This window comes from Denticeps clupeoides, unplaced genomic scaffold (genome assembly GCF_900700375.1).
Source record: "Denticeps clupeoides unplaced genomic scaffold, fDenClu1.1, whole genome shotgun sequence".
Lineage (NCBI taxonomy): Eukaryota > Metazoa > Chordata > Actinopteri > Clupeiformes > Denticipitidae > Denticeps > Denticeps clupeoides.
Genome location: NW_021629689.1, coordinates 43219 through 49381, shown reverse-complemented (window position 1 = coordinate 49381; position 6163 = coordinate 43219). Strand labels below are relative to the sequence as shown.

Sequence of the window (6163 nt, the reverse complement as noted above, 5' to 3'; positions counted from 1 at the left end):
CGTAAGCAATCTCTGCTTGAAATTCTTGGACTTTAAACAACTAAGGCTTAAAAACATATCACAGAGTGAAAATACCTCTTAACTTACTTTAGAAAAAAACTAACAAAGCGATGCAAAAAACTTCATTTTAAAAAGTTTTCAACAGTTAAAGCTTACAGCACATGGCATTCCAGGAGGTCTCCCATCCAAGTACTAACCAGGCCCAAGCCTTCTTAGCTTCCGAGATCAGACGAGACCAGGCGTTCTTGGGCTGGTATGGCCGTAAGCAATCTCTGCTTGATAATCTTGGACTTTAAACAACCTAGGCTTGAAAACATATCACAGAGTGAAAATACCTCTTAACTTACTTTAGAAAAAACTAACAAAGCGATGCAAAAAAAATTCATTTAAAAAGTTTTTCAACAGTTAAAGCTTACAGCACCTGGCATTCCCAGGAGGTCTCCCATCCAAGTACTAACCAGGCCCAAGCCTTCTTAGCTTCCGAGATCAGACGAGACCTGGCGTTCTTGTGCTGGTATGGCCGTAAGCAATCTCAGCTTGAAAATTTGGACTTTAAACAACCTAGGCTTGAAAACATATCACAGAGTCAAAATAGCTCTTAACTTACTTTAGAAATAAACTAACAAAGCGATTAAAAAAAACTTCATTTTAAAACGTTTTTCAACAGTTAAAGCTTACAGCACCTGGTATTCCCAGGAGCTCTCCCATCCAAGTACTAACCAGGCCCAGCCTTCTTAGCTTCCGAAATCAGACGAGACCGGGCGTTCTTGGGCTGGTATGGCCGTAAGCAATCTCTGCTTGAAAATCTTGGACTTTAAACAACCTAGGCTTAAAAACATATCACAGATTGAAAATACTGCTTATTTACTTTAGAAAAAAACTAACAAAGTGATGCAAAAAAACTTCATTTTAAAACGTTTTTCAACAGTTAAAGCTTACAGCACCTGGTATTCACAGGAGGTCTCCCATCCAAGTACTAACCAGGCCCAGCCTTCTTAGCTTCCGAGATCAGACGAGACCGGGCGTTCTTGATCTGGTATGGCCGTAAGCAATCACTGCTTGATAATCTTGGTTTTTAAACAACCTAGTTTTGAAAACATATCACAGAGTGAAATTACCTCTTAACTTACTTTAGAAATAAAACTAACAAAGTGATTAAAAAAAACTTCATTTTAAAACGTTTTTCAACAGTTAAAGCTTACAGCACCTGGTATTCCCAGGAGCTCTCCCATCCAAGTACTAACCAGGCCCAGCCTTCTTAGTTTCCGAGATCAGACGAGACCGGGCGTTCTTGGGCTGGTATGGCCGTAAGCAATCTCTGCTTGAAAATCTTGGACTTTAAACAACCTAGGCCTGAAAACATATCCCAGAGTGAAAATACCTTATAACTTACTTTAGAAAAAAACTAACAAAGTGAATCAAAAAAACTTCATTTTAAAACGTTTTTCAACAGTTAAAGCTTATAGCACCTGGTATTCCCAGGAGGTCTCCCATCCAAGTACTAACCAGGCCCAAGCCTTCTTAGCTTCCGAGATCAGACGAGACCGGGCGTTCTTGGGCTGGTATGGCCGTAAGCAATCTCTTCTTGAAAATCTTGGACTTTAAACAACCTAGGCTTGAAAACATATCACAGAGTGAAAATACCTCTTAACTTACTTTAGAAAAAAACTAACAAAGCGATGCAAAAAAAACTTCATTTTAAAAAGTTTTTCAACAGTTAAAGCTTACAGCACCTGGCATTACCAGGAGGTCTCCCATCCAAGTACTAACCAGGCCCAAGCCTTCTAAGCTTCCGAGATCAGACGAGACCGGGCGTTCTTGGGCTGGTATGGCCGTAAGCAATCTCTGCTTGAAAATCTTGGACTTTAAACAACCTAGGCTTGAAAACATATCACAGAGTGAAAATACCTCTTAACTCACTTTAGAAAAAAAACTAACAAAGCGATGCAAAAAACTTCATTTTAAAAAGTTTTTCAACATTTAAAGCTTACAGCACTTGGCATTCCCAGGAGGTCTCCCATCCAAGTACTAACCAGGCCCAGCCTTCTTAGCTTCCGAGATCAGACGAGACCGGGCGTTCTTAGGCTGGTATGGCCGTAAGCAATCTCTGCTTGAAAATCTTGGACTTTAAACAACCTAGGCTTGAAAACATATCACAGAGTGAAAATACCTCTTAACTTAATTTAGAAAAAAACTAACAAAGCGATGCAAAAAAACTTCCTTTTAAAAAGTTTTTCAACAGTTAAAGCTTACAGCACCTGGCATTGCCAGGAGGTCTCCCATCCAAGTATTAACCAGGCACAAGCCTTCTTAGCTTCGGAGATCAGACGAGACCGGGCGTTCTTGGGCTGGTATGACCGTAAGCAATCTATGGTTGAAAATTTTGGACTTTAAACAACCTAGGCTTGAAAACATATCACAAAGTGAAAATACCTCTTAACTTACTTTAGAAAAAAACTAACAAAGCGATGCAAAAAAAATTCATTTAAAAAAGTTTTTCAACAGTTAAAGCTTACAGCACCTGGCATTCCCAAGAGGTCTCCCATCCAAGTACTAACCAGGCCCAAGCCTTCTTAGCTTCCGAGATCAGACGAGACCTGGCGTTCTTGGGCTGGTATGGCCGTAAGCAATCTCACTTGAAAATTTTGGACTTTAAACAACCTAGGCTTGAAAACATATCACAAAGTCAAAATACCTCTTAACTTACTTTAGAAATAAACTAACAAAGTGATTAAAAAAAACTTCATTTTAAAACGTTTTTCAACAGTTAAAGCTTACAGCACCTGGTATTCCCAGGAGCTCTCCCATCCAAGTACTAACCAGGCCCAGCCTTCTTAGCTTCCGAGATCAGACGAGACCGGGCGTTCTTGGGCTGGTATGGCCGTAAGCAATCTCTGCTTGAAAATCTTGGACTTTAAACAACCTAGGCTTAAAAACATATCACAGACTGAAAATACCTTATAACTTACTTTAGAAAAAAACTAACAAAGCGATGCAAAAAAACTTCCTTTTAAAAAGTTTTTCAACAGTTAAAGCTTACAGCACCTGGCATTCCAAGGAGGTCTCCCATCCAAAAACTAACCAGGCCCAGCCTTCTTAGCTTCCAAGATCAGACGAGACCGGGCATTCTTGGGCTGGTATGGCCGTAAGCAATCTCTGCTTGAAAATCTTGGACTTTAAACAACCTAGGCTTGAAAACATATGACAGAGTGAAAATACCTCTTAACTTACTTTAGAAAAAAACTAACAAAGCGATGCAAAAAAACTTCATTTTAAAACGTTTTTCAACAGTTAAAGCTTACAGCACCTGGTATTCACAGGAGCTCTCCCATCCAAGTACTAACCAGGCTCAAGCCTTCTTAGCTTCCGAGATCAGACAAGACCGGGCGTTCTTGGACTGGTATGGCCGTAAGCAATCTCTGCTTGAAAATCTTGGACTTTAAACAACCTAGGCTTAAAACATATCACAGAGTGAAAATACCTCTTAACTTACTTTAGAAAAAAACTAACAAAGCGATGCAAAAAAACTTCATTTTAAAAAGTTTTTCAACAGTTAAAGCTTACAGCACATGGCATTCCAAGGAGGTCTCCCATCCAAGTACTAACCAGGCCCAAGCCTTCTTAGCTTCCGAGATCAGACGAGACCAGGCGTTCTTGGGCTGGTATGGCCGTAAGCAATCTCTGCTTGATAAATCTTGGACTTTAAACAACCTAGGCTTGAAAACATATCACAGAGTGAAAATACCTCTTAACTTACTTTAGAAAAAAACTAACAAAGCGATGCAAAAAAACTTCATTTTAAAAAGTTTTTTTAACAGTTAAACCTTACAGCCCCTGGCATTTCCAGGAGGTCTCCCATCCAAGTACTAACCAGGCCCAAGCCTTCTTAGCTTCCGAGATCAGACGAGACCGGGCGTTCTTGGGCTGGTATGGCCATAAGCAATCTCTGCTTGAAAATCTTGGACTTTAAAAAACCTAGGCTTGAAAACATATCACGGAGTGAAAATACCTCTTAACTTACTTTAGAAAAAAACTAACAAAGCGATGCAAAAAAAACTCAATTTAAAATTTTTTTCGACAGTTAAAGCACCTGGTATTCCCAGGAGGTCTCCCATCCAAGTACTAACCAGGGCCAAGCCTTTTTAGCTTCCGAGATCAGACGAGACCAGGCGTTCTTGGGATGGTATGGCCGTAAGCAATCTCTGCTTGAAAATCTTGGACTTTAAACCCCCTAGGCTTGAAAACATATCACAGAGTGAAAATACCTTTTAACTTACTTTAGGAAAAAACTAACAAAGCGATGCAAAAAAACTTGATTTTAAAAAATTTTTCAACAGTTAAAGCTTACAGCACCTAATATTCACAGGAGGTCTCCCATCCAAGTACTAACCAGGCCCAGCCTTCTTAGCTTCCGAGATCAGACGAGACCGGGCGTTCTTGGAATGGTATGGCCGTAAGCAATCTCTGCTTGAAAATCTTGGACTTTAAACATTCTAGGCATGAAAACATATCACACAGTGAAAATACCTCTTAACTCACTTTAGAATAAACTAACAAAGCGATGCAAAAAAACTTCATTTTAAAATGTTTTTCAACAGTTAAAGCTTACAGCACCTGGCATTCCCAGGAGGTCTCCCATCCAAGTACTAACCAGGCCCAAGCCTTCTTAGCTTCCTAGATCAGACGAGACCAGGCGTTCTTGGGCTGGTATGGCCGTAAGCAACCTCTGATTGATAATCTTGGACTTTAAACAACCTAGGCTTGAAAACATATCACAGAGTGAAAATACCTCTTAACTTACTTTAGAAAAAAACTAACAAAGCGATGCAAAAAAAAACTTCATTTTAAAAAGTTTTTCAACAATTAAAGCTTACGGCACCTGGCATTACCAGAAGGTCTCCCATCCAAGTACTAACCAGGCCCAAGCCTTCTAAGCTTCCGAGATCAGACGAGACCGGGCGTTCTTGGGCTGTTATGGCCGTAAGCAATGTCTGCTTAAAAATCTTGGACTTTAAACAACCTAGCCTTAAAAACATATCACAGAGTTAAAATACCTCTTAACTTACTTTTGAAAAAAACTAACAAAGTGATGCAAAAAAACTTCAATTTAAAAAGTTTTTCAACAGTTAAAGCTTACAGCACCTGGTATTCCCAGGAGGTCTCCCATCCAAGTACTTACCAGGCCCAGCCTTCTTAGCTTCCGAGATCAGACGAGACCGGGCGTTCTTGGGCTGGTATGGCCGTAAGCAATCTCTGCTTGAAAATCTTGGACTTTAAACAACCTAGGCTTGAAAACATATCACAGAGTGAAAATACCTCTTAACTTACTTTAGAAAAAAACTTACAAAGCGATGCAAAAAAACTTCAATTTAAAAAGTTTTTCAACAGTTAAAGCTTACAACAAGTCCAAGATTTTCAAGCAGAGATTGCTTACGCCCATACCAGCCCAAGAACGCCCGGTCTTATCTGATCTCGGAAGCTAAGAAGGCTTGGGCCTGGTTAGTACTTGGATGGGAGACCTCCTGGGAATGCCAGGTGTTGTAAGCTTTAACTGTTGAAAAACTTTTTAAAATGAAGTTTTTTTGCATCGCTTTGTTAGTTTTTTTCTAAAGTAAGTTAAAAGGTATTTTCAATCTGTGATATGTTTTCAAGCCTAGGTTGTTTAAAGTCCAAGATTTTCAAGCAGAGATTGCTTACGGCCATACCAGCCCAAGAAAGCCCGGTCTCGTCTGATCTCAGAAGCTAAGTAGGCTTGGGATTGGTTAGTACTTGGATGGGAGACCTCCTGTGAATGTCAGGTGCTGTAAGCTTTAACTGTTGAAAAACTTTTTAAAATGAAGTTTTTTTGCATCGCTTTGTTAGTTTTTTTCTAAAGTAAGTTAAGAGGTATTTTCACTCTGTGATTTGTTTTCAAGCCTAGGTTGTTTAAAGTCCAAGATTTTCAAGCAGCAATTGCTTACGGCCATACCAGCCCAAGAACGTCTGATCTCGGAAGCTAAGAAGGCTTGGGTCTGGTTAGTACTTGGATGTGAGACCTCCTGGGAATGCCAGGTGCTGTAAGCTATAACTGTTGAAAAACTTTTTAAAATGAAGTTTTTTTGCATCGCTTTGTTAGTTTTTTCTAAAGTAAGTTAAGAGGTATTTTCACTCTGTGATATGTTTT

General features: G+C 39.7%; 7 non-coding genes and 16 pseudogenes across 7 annotated transcripts; 3 read left to right on the top strand and 20 right to left on the bottom strand.

The window, feature by feature from the left end:
* Window positions 1–149: 149 nt before the first annotated feature.
* Window positions 150–267, bottom strand: LOC114771649 (uncharacterized; annotated as a pseudogene).
* Window positions 268–409: 142 nt separating this feature from the next.
* Window positions 410–528, bottom strand: LOC114771608 (5S ribosomal RNA). The gene has a single exon (XR_003743831.1). It is a non-coding gene; the product is annotated as a 5S ribosomal RNA (ribosomal RNA).
* Window positions 529–671: 143 nt separating this feature from the next.
* LOC114771651 (uncharacterized) lies at window positions 672–789 on the bottom strand (annotated as a pseudogene).
* A 143-nt stretch (window positions 790–932) lies between these two features.
* On the bottom strand, window positions 933–1050 carry LOC114771641 (uncharacterized; annotated as a pseudogene).
* Window positions 1051–1195: 145 nt separating this feature from the next.
* On the bottom strand, window positions 1196–1313 carry LOC114771656 (uncharacterized; annotated as a pseudogene).
* Window positions 1314–1457: 144 nt separating this feature from the next.
* On the bottom strand, window positions 1458–1576 carry LOC114771562 (5S ribosomal RNA). The gene has a single exon (XR_003743785.1). It is a non-coding gene; the product is annotated as a 5S ribosomal RNA (ribosomal RNA).
* A 145-nt stretch (window positions 1577–1721) lies between these two features.
* Window positions 1722–1840, bottom strand: LOC114771628 (uncharacterized; annotated as a pseudogene).
* A 144-nt stretch (window positions 1841–1984) lies between these two features.
* On the bottom strand, window positions 1985–2102 carry LOC114771612 (5S ribosomal RNA). Its single transcript, XR_003743835.1, has one exon. It is a non-coding gene; the product is annotated as a 5S ribosomal RNA (ribosomal RNA).
* Window positions 2103–2246: 144 nt separating this feature from the next.
* On the bottom strand, window positions 2247–2365 carry LOC114771670 (uncharacterized; annotated as a pseudogene).
* A 144-nt stretch (window positions 2366–2509) lies between these two features.
* Window positions 2510–2628, bottom strand: LOC114771587 (5S ribosomal RNA). Its single transcript, XR_003743810.1, has one exon. It is a non-coding gene; the product is annotated as a 5S ribosomal RNA (ribosomal RNA).
* Window positions 2629–2771: 143 nt separating this feature from the next.
* LOC114771632 (uncharacterized) lies at window positions 2772–2889 on the bottom strand (annotated as a pseudogene).
* A 144-nt stretch (window positions 2890–3033) lies between these two features.
* LOC114771672 (uncharacterized) lies at window positions 3034–3151 on the bottom strand (annotated as a pseudogene).
* Window positions 3152–3295: 144 nt separating this feature from the next.
* On the bottom strand, window positions 3296–3414 carry LOC114771660 (uncharacterized; annotated as a pseudogene).
* A 143-nt stretch (window positions 3415–3557) lies between these two features.
* Window positions 3558–3676, bottom strand: LOC114771627 (uncharacterized; annotated as a pseudogene).
* A 146-nt stretch (window positions 3677–3822) lies between these two features.
* Window positions 3823–3941, bottom strand: LOC114771638 (uncharacterized; annotated as a pseudogene).
* Window positions 3942–4078: 137 nt separating this feature from the next.
* Window positions 4079–4197, bottom strand: LOC114771673 (uncharacterized; annotated as a pseudogene).
* A 144-nt stretch (window positions 4198–4341) lies between these two features.
* On the bottom strand, window positions 4342–4459 carry LOC114771662 (uncharacterized; annotated as a pseudogene).
* A 143-nt stretch (window positions 4460–4602) lies between these two features.
* LOC114771614 (5S ribosomal RNA) lies at window positions 4603–4721 on the bottom strand. The gene has a single exon (XR_003743837.1). It is a non-coding gene; the product is annotated as a 5S ribosomal RNA (ribosomal RNA).
* Window positions 4722–4867: 146 nt separating this feature from the next.
* On the bottom strand, window positions 4868–4986 carry LOC114771657 (uncharacterized; annotated as a pseudogene).
* Window positions 4987–5130: 144 nt separating this feature from the next.
* LOC114771598 (5S ribosomal RNA) lies at window positions 5131–5248 on the bottom strand. The gene has a single exon (XR_003743821.1). It is a non-coding gene; the product is annotated as a 5S ribosomal RNA (ribosomal RNA).
* Window positions 5249–5428: 180 nt separating this feature from the next.
* Window positions 5429–5547, top strand: LOC114771594 (5S ribosomal RNA). Its single transcript, XR_003743817.1, has one exon. It is a non-coding gene; the product is annotated as a 5S ribosomal RNA (ribosomal RNA).
* Window positions 5548–5691: 144 nt separating this feature from the next.
* On the top strand, window positions 5692–5810 carry LOC114771663 (uncharacterized; annotated as a pseudogene).
* A 144-nt stretch (window positions 5811–5954) lies between these two features.
* LOC114771674 (uncharacterized) lies at window positions 5955–6063 on the top strand (annotated as a pseudogene).
* Window positions 6064–6163: the final 100 nt, after the last annotated feature.